Source organism: Rutidosis leptorrhynchoides, chromosome 3, assembly GCF_046630445.1.
Source record: "Rutidosis leptorrhynchoides isolate AG116_Rl617_1_P2 chromosome 3, CSIRO_AGI_Rlap_v1, whole genome shotgun sequence".
In the NCBI taxonomy this organism is placed as follows: Eukaryota; Viridiplantae; Streptophyta; class Magnoliopsida; order Asterales; family Asteraceae; genus Rutidosis; species Rutidosis leptorrhynchoides.
This window is the reverse complement of record NC_092335.1, coordinates 484988097-485001300: the sequence shown is the minus strand read 5'-3', so window position 1 is coordinate 485001300 and position 13204 is coordinate 484988097. Positions and strand designations below refer to the sequence as shown.

General features: G+C 31.8%; 1 long non-coding RNA gene across 2 annotated transcripts; it reads right to left on the bottom strand.

The window, feature by feature from the left end:
* Positions 1 to 2848: 2848 nt before the first annotated feature.
* LOC139898175 (uncharacterized) lies at positions 2849 to 4883 on the bottom strand. Of its 2 annotated transcripts, none has more exons than XR_011776904.1 (6): positions 4758 to 4883; positions 4278 to 4505; positions 3761 to 3910; positions 3483 to 3689; positions 3225 to 3315; positions 2849 to 3045 (listed from the first exon to the last, which is right to left on the bottom strand). It is a non-coding gene; the product is annotated as an uncharacterized lncRNA (long non-coding RNA). The 2 variants fall into 2 exon arrangements; XR_011776905.1 differs by having other exon boundaries at positions 3238 to 3315.
* Between the last annotated feature and the right edge of the window lie 8321 nt (positions 4884 to 13204).

The following is a 13204-nucleotide window of genomic DNA, read 5'->3' as shown; positions in this document are numbered from 1 at the left end:
CCGTGGGGTGAAAGACCGGCACAGATGGTTACTATTATATTTTAAATCCTCACCAGGTGTTCTTCATATGAAAGATATTTTTTTTGTGTAGTTGGAATGGGGCTTCTGCACGTTTTATAATATTTAAAATCTTGTGGTCTATTAAAATGATGAAAATGAAATGATTACTATAAACTAATGAACTCACCAACCTTTTGGTTGACACTTGAAAGCATGTTTATTCTCAGGTTTGAAAGAAATCTTCCGATGTGCATTAGCTCATTTTAAGGATATTACTTGGAGTCATTCATGACATATTTCAAAAGACGTTGCATTCGAGTCGTTGAAGTTCATTAGAGATTATTATTAAGTAAATGACGGATTAGGTCATTTATAGTTTGGATATTATGAAATGGTATGCATACCTGTTAACTTTCGATGAAATGAAAGGTTGTCATTTAAAAACGAATGCAATGTTTGTAAAATGTATCATATAGAGGTCAAGTACCTCGCGATGTAACCAACTATTATGAATCGTTTATAATCGATATGGACTTCGTCCGGATGGATTAGGACGGGGCGTTAAATTACTAAGGTGAACTCATAGCCCCACTCTTTATTGCTAGCAAATTTATTTACTTTTTTGGGTGAGACACATGCTACTTTTACTATTTACAATTTAGACACAAGTACCAACTGTTAAACTATGATATACCCGGCTATGTCCGACTAAGTCCCTACAGTGATATTTTTAATTGCTCGTTAAATGCATTCTTAATTATTGGGGGTATGCCTATCGGGAGTAACGTCCCCAATACATTTGACCAAGTCATTGTATTACTTAATAATGAAATTAAACAGACAAGTATAGACACAACTTGTCATTGGGGCAAACTTTGAACGTTTAGTCTAAATATCACGAATTGGCATAACTTTTTGATCCCTGCGAGATCAACTTTTAAGATCTTTGTGATCTTCTTTGACAACTAAAGATCTGTGTGATCTACTTATGAAAACAAATCTTGTGGTCTAAAAACAACGATAACTACTTTTGTTAAACCTATGATTTCACTCAACCTTTTGGGTTGACACTTTAGCATGTTTTGTCTCAGGTGCCGATTAATCAAGAATATTATACTGCTTATGTGATGCTACTTGGACTTAGGATCAAGAGATATCGCATTTATTATTCTTGCATTTGAAACAATTACTTTATTGTAAGTTCCATTATTGTAACGACATTTCATTTTCCGCTGCGTACTCAATAAAGTTTATTTTTATCATATAGAATTGTTCTCATATTATAATATGTTGGTTTATTTGATATTAGTGACGTTTTCTTTCAGACCCTATTTGGAGGACGTCACAGCATTGGAAGCACATTACATTATGGCAGGGTCTTATTTACATTTTTCGAGAACTAATTATTCAAATTTCAAATTTTAAAACCCTACAAACATACATTGAAATTGCTTGGTACATGTGCGTACTCGAGTGATTTTTTGAATAAAAAGATATATTAAAAAGCCTTTGATAAATGTGTTAAATTTAAAAGATGTTTTTTGGTCACATGGTGATAGACATGTCTTGTAAAAAGTAAGTCTTGACACCTTCTCCATGCACTTAGACAATTTAAATAATTAATTAAAAAAGTAAATTAAAGCCATGTGAATGGTTGATGTGATTATAAGTTACACAAAGCCTATTTATAATGCCATTAAATGATAATGCTAAGGAATATCGAATCCCATGAGATCCTAAATGTTAATGGTAAAACATTCCAAACTATAATAGGCAAACTTATGAATCATGTATCAATGAATTGAGTGTTGCAAGCATATAAATATATACATGTTGATCTTATGGTAGTAATTTTTGAAGTTGATAAGCTGACTTTGAGAAGTACTTGCCATCATCACACACTCATCATCCTTGGCTATCTTCATATATCCAAAATAGTCATGGCATGTGAAACAATAAAAGAAAGATCAATAGCAATCAATTTATTCAAGAATATTATCAAAGTAACTAACTCATAAAAGAAAGTTACTTGCAATATATCCATTAAATATGAATAACTTACTTTCAAAACCTGACTCCAAAAAGATGAAAATTTAAGAATAATGATTCCAACTGGATGATTCTTTATTGCCTTCCATTTCACAATTCTATTATTTGTATCATAAGATTTCATCACGATATAATCACTAACATGATAATCAATAAATATACTTCAAAATCATATATTATGTTTCATATACCAAAGTGGGTTAAGGTTGTAATGGAGAAATCTTTAGTAACCAAATCTCAAGTTGGTTTCAAAGTTCAAAATAAGTGAGCCAAATGCCTAATCCCCTTGTACATCAATAGTTACCTATAATTGAATTGAATTATTAAAAAAAAATTAAAAAATACTCGTAACATGATAGTACTACAGAGAGAACAATATTCGTAATCTTCATGACTGTATCCACTTTACTTTCATAATTGCACATAACTAATTATCCCAAACTGTTGCTAATATCAAATATATCTCTTAAAGCCTCATCATATACATAGACCAAACTATTTGGTTAAAAGGAACAAAAATTACAAAATAACACAACTAAAATCATAGCTTACCTTAAAATCAACAGATAGGAAATGGAACTAATCTTTCAAACAACCTGGGGGAAAAAATCTAAATCAACAATTACTCTATTGTTAAACAACTCAGATCAGCATATGAATGTCAAAGATAAGAAAATACAAATACACATCAACGAAATCAGTAATTCAGAGTGATACATACAAATATGAACGATTACTAACATAATGGTAAACTTAAACCTAATAAGCTTAACATATAAATAAATTTTATCAAAACTCAAGCATCAAAAGATAAAAAAAAAAAAACTGCTAATTCGGATTGATATAAACAAATGTTATCACACACCATTTCAAATACGCACGCTGCACACCAACTAATCAAACAACACATTGACCATTTGTTGTAATACTCATGTACAAAAGGTGTATAACAGCTTGTGAAATTAAAAAATAGCAATACACAGAATCGAATCAAACCTGCATAAAACCACCAAAACCAAATCCAAAGATAAAATATCAGTTTTACATCAAGTAAGGTCAAACGGATCTAAAGAACTAAAACAAAACAACTATTGTATGTGTCATGTTGATCACTAATGGGTAAGAACTTATCAAACTTAGTATAGATAAATATGCCAACTTTAAAAGAAACCAACCAATTTTTCCAACCTCCCATTGACGAAATACGATGTGCATGATCCTGTGCTTGTTAATCTAACTGTAGATTCCAATCACCTATAGATACACCTACAACTCATACCAAGAAAGTAAATAGAAAGTGAACTCATATTAAATTGTACCTCATGTGGATTTGCACATAATTAAATATATAATACACCATCATTATGTTATGTATATCAATAAAAGCCAAATACAGGTAGATAGACTAACAGGCATGAAAAAGGATGACATACCATTTTTAGCCACCAACCTCAAATGCATTGGTACGAAGTTCTCTCTTATTAATTTGTGAGAATTTATCTATTTTCCACGTATACTTCCCATATAGCGCAGAAGGTTTAGATCCTACGTGATGATAAAATTAGTATGAGATAAGACAGTATGTAACATCACATCTTTTGTGACTCATGTAAATCTAAGATCCAAGGAAGAAAAAAACTCTTAAAATTTCCCTTATCGGTGTATCTAGGTTGACTGGGTCTCCTAGGGGATCCCAATCAACAACGTAAACTGTACATAATTAGCCAAGTGTATCAAAGACACATGTACCAATCGCCTAAATACTGATCTCCTAACATTACATGTTACATGTAAGAACGATAATCAAAAGCTAATAATTTATATTACCAATTCCCCGACTTGCTCCAGTGATCCAAACAACCTATTGTTCATTCAAATAACAAAACTTAGGAAAAATATTCTCAAACAAACAAACTCATAATTGTATTTGAGGAAATCAAAAACATTAAACCTGTAACATTTACAACTACTCAATTAAGAGCCCATGCGTTGGACGTTGGATTTAATATTATTTCAAAGATTGCATACGTATAATATTAATAACATAACATTAAAATATATATTATTTTGACTTTTTGAGTTTAAGAGCCCGTGGTGTTGACAAATTTTAAAAATTCATTTTGAGTTTAAGAGCCCGTGGTCTTGACGAATTTTAAAAATCAATCAAAATAAACATTCATGTAAAACTTAATGAATTTGATTCATAATAATAAAATAATAAAACTTACCGCTTCTTCTTTTGTACCCATAACAATAAGTGCCAATCTTTTTTTCTTCGAACTCCTGATAACATCTTTAACCGAACCAATCGTTTCAATTAACTCCCTTTACAGTAATGCTTTAATATCTGCTCAACAACTTTGCTTTTAATTGTTGGAGACAATATAAGTAACATTTGAGCTGCTTTTTATTTTACCCATCCTTGTAAGGGCTCCAATATGTCATATATCCACCTCCTGCATCATTAGAAATTGTTTAATACGGAGTATATGATATTTTATAATAATCATATTCAATAAGTAACTGAAGACTGCCATCATTAGATCATGTAGCGAACTATATTACAGTATAAATTAAAATTAATCATGACACTATCCTAAATGAAAGTGTTGTTACGGAAACTATACTATGTGACTCTATTTCTTTCAAACATTTCATCGAACACCTATCATGACAATTCCAAAACACCCATGCTATAAGAGTATTACCTCATTTCTAACCTATTGGTAGCGTAGCAACAAATACTGCTGCTTCTATAGTATCTATACACTAAATCGCAGCAGGCTGTAAAGCGCAAATTGTCTGCGTTGTCATACAATCAGCAGCTTCAACTGCAACATTTAATACAACACATTACAAATAAGGTACAATTAAGTAAAACATGTTAAAAATAACTTGTAGCCGCTATTATCACCTGAGACTTATGTGGCAGAATCTGCTTAATTTGTCCAAGAACCTTCGCTCTTTTGTCTGCCTCTTCTTGACTTTCATAAAGTCCAGAATCTACCAAAAACTTCAATAAACCAAAAAAGAATATGAAAATTATAACCGACCGAATCATAAGAAACATAAGTCTATACATATACACATACACATACACATATACATATCATATACTCTTGTGTGAATTTAAAAATGAAATACGAAAACCTAAACTTATTTAATTCTTGTGGTCTATTAAAATGATGGAAATAAATGATTATGATAAACTAATGAACTCACCAACCTTTTGGTTGACACTTTAAAGCATGTTTATTCTCAGGTGTTAAAGAAATCTTCCGCTGTGCATTTGCTCATTTTAAAGATATTACTTGGAGTCTTTCATAGCATATTTCGAAGAACGTTGCATTCGAGTCATTGAGTTCATCAAAGATTATTATTAAATCAATTTATAGTTGGATAGTGGATATTATGAAATGGTATGCATGCCTGTCAATTTTCGATGTAAAGAAAGATTGTCTTTTAAAAACGAATGCAATGTTTGTAAAATGTATCATATAGAGGTCAAATACCTCGCAATGTAATCAACTATTGTGAATCGTTTATAATGTATATGAACGGGTCCTTTCACACTCAACACCCACCCACTCCTTCTCCTTACTTCTATCCCCTTCCAGTCTGTTCTCCCTAGCTTCATACCCTTCTTCTCTCTAATCTCTGCACCACATCTGCACGCTAAAAAAAAAAAAAATATCAGCAACGCATCGCCGCCGCATCAGGTGACCACCTCCAGCAACAGGTTCAGCTACCTTTGATGCCTTTCATTATGTAAACCCCTTTTGTCCCTTTCGTCGATTTTAGTAGCTTCTGAATCGACTGGGAATTATTGATGAGCAGGGATTATATACCTATATCTAAAAGGCAAAGGGCAAATGAATAGTACTATTTCTTTTCCCACTTTTCGCAAACTTAACCCCCCAACTTTTATTAAAATATAAATCGCACCCCCACTTTATACGTATATTTTTTCCCCAAAATTCACAAACTTAACCCCCTAACTTTTATTAAAACACAAATCGAACCCCCACTTTACTAACTTTTTTTTTTTACTAATATTCAATTTTTACAAACTTAACCCCCGAACTTTTATTAAAATAGAAATCGAACTCCCACTTTATTAAAAAAGAATTTTTTTTTTCAAATTTCACAAACTTAACCCCCTAACTTTTATTAAAATACAAATCGAACCCCCACTTTACTAGCTTTTTTTTTAAATAAAACCCGAATGCTAAAAGAAGCAACTTTCACAAAAGGAACAACCCTTCAATGTTAGATGTCGAAAAAAAATTCTTTTTTACAAAATAGATCAAGACTTTTTTTTTAACTCGCATTCAAAGCGGAGCCCCCGGCGCGAAGCGAGGGCTCCACAACTAGTTAATAGACAAAAGTTATGAATAGTATCAGAGGCATTTTTGAATTTTCACCTTTTTTTTTAAATTTTAACTAAATTTCATTTTACCAACAAAGGCCCCCCACAGTTTTTTGAAAAATTCAAATCGACCCCCAAACAGGGGGTAAAGTGTCAAATAACCATTTTCATAAAAAATCTTAAATAAACTCCACCAAAATATTCAACGGGTCATATCTTCTCGCTCGCAACGAGTTAAATTTTTCCGACACCATCGTTAAACTCGAAATAATTTTAGGAACACAATGTCACTAGCTATACGCAAAACGGACGCTTTTTAAAAAACGCTAAATATTTGGGGTACTTTTCATACACGTTGACTTTGCGTTAAATTTTTAAAAGTCGACAATTCCATAGCGAAACGCGGAGATGCACATATATTGTTAATTTAAAATAACATTTAAATCTCTCATGGGTTATACCTTTTAGTTTGACTCGAGTTGCGCTTCAACGACATCATCGTTAGCCACAAAATAATTTTACTAAACGCAATAAAATACATTAAAAATCGAACCCCCGGCGCGAAGCGAGGGTTCGATAACTAGTTATTAACTATTAGACAAAAGTTATGAACAGTACCAATGTCAATTTTGTGTTTTCACTTTTTAGGGGCAAATTTGTCTTTTCACTCTGTGACAACCCGGAAATTTCTAACCAAATTTAAACTTTAATCTTTATATGTTTCCGACACGATAAGCAATATTTGTTAAGTTAAATTTCAAGAATTTTAAACTATGTTCATACATTCATTCAACCTCGACCAAGTTCCAACGATTCACGAACCATTAAACGAATATGATTATATATGTATATGTGTATATATATATTATAACTTGAAACGTAAACAAAATATTAGATTAAATACTTTATATGATTGTATCTGTTTCAAAATGTTTATCAATGGAATTAGAAGATAAGATCAAATGATTGAATTATCAGATATATTGAATTATGATTACAAGTCTCTGTTGAAAGGCCCACGTTGATTTGAGAAATCTTTCCATTTTAACAATATTCGAAAAATGGTAAAGTGATTTATAAATAAGAACAAATTGTCAATCATTGAGAACTAGACAAAGGATAGTGGAAGATTGAATCTCATAAAGACTCGATTGATCTATTTAGTTTCAAACGTACAAAAACGTTTTCAGTTTAAAAAGAACTTTATTATTAAAACGTATATAACTTTTATAAATATCTAGAACCACTTTTGACAACTCATTACTTAACTAGTATGATAAAGATAACGATATTTATATTTTATTTTATATATATAACGATTTAAATTAATATTATATATATTTATACGCGTATTATACGTACATTGTTTTATACTTTTACTATACTTAAATTTTACCTTTACTTTATTTTTACTTTACTTTAACTTTAATAATTCACTTTAATAATTCATACTTTAATAATTCACTTTAATAATTCATACTTTAATAATTTACTTTAATAATTCATACTTTAATAATTCACTTTAATAATTCATACTTTAATAATTCACTTTAATAATTCATACTTTAATAATTCACTTTAATAATTCAAAAATCTATTATAAATAGAATTCAATAGGTTTCATTATTTCATAGAAACTTGAAAAATATTTTTCTCTAAACTCTCTCAATCGATTTACATATATATATTTACTCCGTATTATTTCAAGATATTATTAATATACATAAAATATTACGACGGAGTGCTGTCCGAGTGATTTTGAAATTGTTTTTCGAGTGGGATAGGATTAAGAAAATTATGGGTTATAGCTATGGAGGTGATTGAGTATGGTTCATGGGTATGCTCGTGAGGTCAATATAGTGTTTATCATTTCCGTTGCGTCTACGTACCTTTCCTGCAATATTGAATCTCAATATTGATACGTTCGTGAATCCGAGGCCAACCTTGCACTTGTTCAATGACGTTATATGTATTTTTACTACGAAATACAGTATGGTGAGTTTCATTTGCCTTTTTACCCTTTATATTTTTGGGACTGAGAATACATGCGCTTTTATAAATGTTTGACGAAATAGACACAAGTAATTGAAACTACATTCTATGGTTGAATTATCGAAATCGAATATGCCCCATTTTATTAAAGTCTGGTAATCTAAGAATTAGGGAACAGACACCCTAATTGACGCGAATCCTAAAGATAGATCTATTGGGCCTAACAAACCCCATCCAAAGTACCGGATGCTTTAGTACTTCGAAATTTATATCATGTCCGAAGGAGGATCCCGGAATGATAGGGGATATTCTTATATGTATCTAGTTAATGTCGGTTACCAGGTGTTCACCATATGAATGATTATTTTTGTCTCTATGCATGGGACGTATATTTATGAGAACTGGAAATGAAATTCTTGTGGTCTATTAAAATGATGGAAATAAATGATTATGATAAACTAATGAACTCACCAACCTTTTGGTTGACACTTTAAAGCATGTTTATTCTCAGGTGTTAAAGAAATCTTCCGCTGTGCATTTGCTCATTTTAAAGATATTACTTGGAGTCTTTCATAGCATATTTCGAAGAACGTTGCATTCGAGTCATTGAGTTCATCAAAGATTATTATTAAATCAATTTATAGTTGGATAGTGGATATTATGAAATGGTATGCATGCCTGTCAATTTTCGATGTAAAGAAAGATTGTCTTTTAAAAACGAATGCAATGTTTGTAAAATGTATCATATAGAGGTCAAATACCTCGCAATGTAATCAACTATTGTGAATCGTTTATAATGTATATGAACGGGTCCTTTCAGTTGGTATCAGAGCGGTGGTCTTAGCGAACCAGGTCTGCATTAGTGTGTCTAACTGATAAGTCGATAGGATGCATTAGTGAGTCTGGACTTCGACCGTGTCTGCATGTCAAAAGTTTTGCTTATCATTTTGTGTCGAAAATTAATTACTTATCATCCTCAGGAAATTACCTGCTTATCATTTTTAGTCTAAGACACGTCTTGCTGCATTGATTGCATGAATAGTGTATAGACAAAAATTCATATTTTAGCATATCTGCTAAATCATATCTTATCGTATCTGTTACTTTAAACTTTGCCTGACATATCCCGCAAAGTCCTCCGTAATCTACGAAATCTTTTGATCTATATATATATATATATATATATATATATATATATATATATATATATATATATATATATATATATATATATATATATATATAATTAGAATACCATCCGTTAGCCAAAATCATTTCATAAAAAAAAAAAAAATCCTTTATCCAATCGTACGAAATGGAATTCGTCATCAGTTCAAGTCACTCGGATTCCGAAATGGAATCCCATTCAAGCTCCGAAAGCAGTGTGACCGGAATAGATCAACCAATCAGTCATCACCTATTCTGGATGAATTGGGGATGGGTTCGTAGCCTCCTCAATCATTGGAGACAAGAAGAAGGTGATCCCTTCCATCCACCACATTGCCTTCTTGACGAAGAACCTGAAGCACTTACCGGCGAACCTGTCCGAAACACCATGTTCTCGCTCATTTTCCGAGTATCTCGTCACGATTATATATTACATCAAATTTTAGATTTTATTTATCCGCTCGTCCGAACCGACAATCACCCCGGTGTAATAGAAGAAGTCAACGAGCTTCGCGCTCGGGTAGTGGCTTTGGAGAATATGGTGCAGAGATTACAAACACCAGCAGCAGCATCAGCAGCATAACCAGTACCACCATCATCAACGCCAACAGTACCATTACCACCTCCAACCACAACCGCGTCGTAAACCTCAACTTCACAATCTGTCCCACGAGCATCAACGTCATACGCACCATAGATACCAAGGAGTACCAACAACAATAACTGACGAAGTATTAATTCATAACTTCATTGGAGAAACATTCTGCGGCGATTATGTAATCTCTAAAGTCTTAGAGAATATCTAATCTAGCCCTAACCATAAATCAGTTAAGCGAACCAAAAATGATAGAAGGAAGAGTAGAAACCCTGACAAAAATGGTGTGTGATTAACAAGCTAAACTTGCTTTACCAACAGCATCAGCAGTACCTTCAGAGTTACCAGCATCGTCAGTACAGTCAACATCCGAATCAACAACACCGATAACATCACAAACTCCGTCAGTTCAAGAATCACTGTGGACATCATTACGAATCAATAACGTGTATATTATATCAACGAGTTATGAAGAATTAACTCATTCCCTCTCAAGAAATTATATGTATATATATATATATATATATATATATATATATATATATATATATATATATTTTGAAATAAATCTTTCCGTGCTAAACTATTGTGTGTGAATCTTAACTACTCGGTTAATTCATATTACAAATATGCAATAATGTACGTCCTTCGACCGCAACTTAACCAGCGTTAACTACAATCTCTGTCGCAATTCAACAAATTCCAATTCATAATAAATCAAGTATATATTTGATTTTACACTTTCTTCATCGATGTACCCGAAACTTTTCAGATAACATCATTCGTTTTGCGAAATTCACAAGAATTCCACGAACCGAACATCATACATCAACAAATAACGAAGTATTGATTCATAATTTCAATGTCATTAAAGAAATACTGCGTAAAAGTTATGTACTTTTTAAAGCCTTTAGGGATTATTAAATTCTAGTATCAACCGTAAATCAAATGAGTTTAATTTAACATTAACTCATTAAATCTATGTTACATCTGAAGAAAATATACATATATATATTTTCATAAAGACTGTAATAAAATTCTTTTGTACAAAATATTAATTGTGAATTTTTTTTTAACGGGTAGGTAATACCCGAAAGATATATAAATTCACAAATAATATATTACATTCTTCGAATCTGATTCAGCAAATTATCCATTATACTCCCTACTTTCACAACAATATACATTCTTTTATAGAAATCAAAACAACCATACTCATTCAAAATTTAATTACATATTCTGATTTTGAAATCTCAAAATTCAACTCGAGATACGACCAAAATCATCACTCTTAGATCCTTACATCTTTCACAAGCTATATTTTGACTTCAAAACTGTGTTAGAACATCAAATGTATGTTAACGATTACAGTCTGTGTTCAAACCCTTCGAAAATTTCTGAAGACACTTCGAATGATGAGCAATCGAGATGATGATCCAACCATATGTTACCCACTGTTATGTACCCGAAAAACTCTTGAAACCAAAGTAAAAGTTTAAACAACGTATCCGCGTCAGATTCTTTGGCATTTATTAGCAAAAATAACTTTGCGACTCCTATTCAAAGTAGCCAGTTTTGTCACAGCTCCAGCAAGTCAACTTCGACTTTTCAGTCAGACTAACCTTATTATAACCTTGAGATATACACCATCGTTACCAGGGAACCTTTTACATTCCACCACATTATTAGCAGATGTACCAACAACTTCATTACCCTTTGACTTTAGCCTCTCCAAAAAGTCATTATAATTATTTATTGAAACCCCATCATTTACTCATTCGCATCTTGTAATGAGAATTGCCATACGAATCATTGGGAATTAGCAATCAGTATTTTAAAATCTCACAGCATGTCTACGCCAACAGTTATATGTGTATATATAACGTCTATCTTCTGGACTTAATTTGAATGTGAAGTTTCTGAAAAACACTCCGAACTAAGAATTGGTTCTCCGAAAATGGAAAAAATGCTGATGAAGCAACAAAAACTAAAAACAACTTTAAACGGTAAAAGCTGAATGATAATGATGAAGTGTGCTGGCAAAGCGCAGAAAAAGAGAAGTTTTGGAACTGGAAAAGGGATTGAGCAAAGTAGGAAGGAGGCTTTGGACAAATTACAAAGACCGAACCTGACTTCAAAGGATCCAAATGATTCAGTACCTGCTGAAGTCATTAACGAATACATTGCTCCTGACTCTAAACCCCTGCGAACAATATTCTTCATCATCCTCTGATATTAGAAATTCTAAAATATCATCATATCTTTCATTATAAATATCCTCCATATTTCTGAAGATATTTTCTTAATTTTTCTTATTTGAAATCATTTACCTCTTCGCACTATCTGTATTACATCATAAAAGAAACTATTTTAGTTTCTAAATTCTGAAACATTCAAGTTTAAAATAGGAATATTTTGAAGTAGTGTTGGGAACTGAAGCATGAATTAGTATAATATAATGACACTTGATCAACGTGATTATATTACAGTAAGTCATGCTGAGTTTCTAAATGGAACGTGATGATTCACAGATCATAATATCATCATGTGCCATGTTATACGACTCTTGTATTCTATTTAACCTCTAAAATATCAAGAAAATATTTCTTGATGATTCGGCCTTTTCCAAGGTATTCTAGTAATTTGACAAGTCAAGATCGTGCCATCACAATTTCCTTCCTAGAACATTAACAATGTTCATTCTGAAATTCATATCTGTGAATTCTGGACCATTACAAGCGGTGCTTAATCGCAAGAAGAAGAAACAAAAGGACAAAACTCCGAAATAAAAATTGGGGTATAAATTGCAGCAAATAAAAGAGAGCATTAACTGTTAATGATAATGATTATAGAAGACAGAAGCAGAGACTTTGAAATATAAGGGAACATATAAAGCCCAACGATAAACCAGAAATTATAACCCATATATATCGATGCATATAGCAATATAAAGATACGGGAGAACTAGAAACACTATAAACCCAAGAGTATAGTAGAAGTAAATAGATTCTTCCGGCGGTAGATGAAAAAGA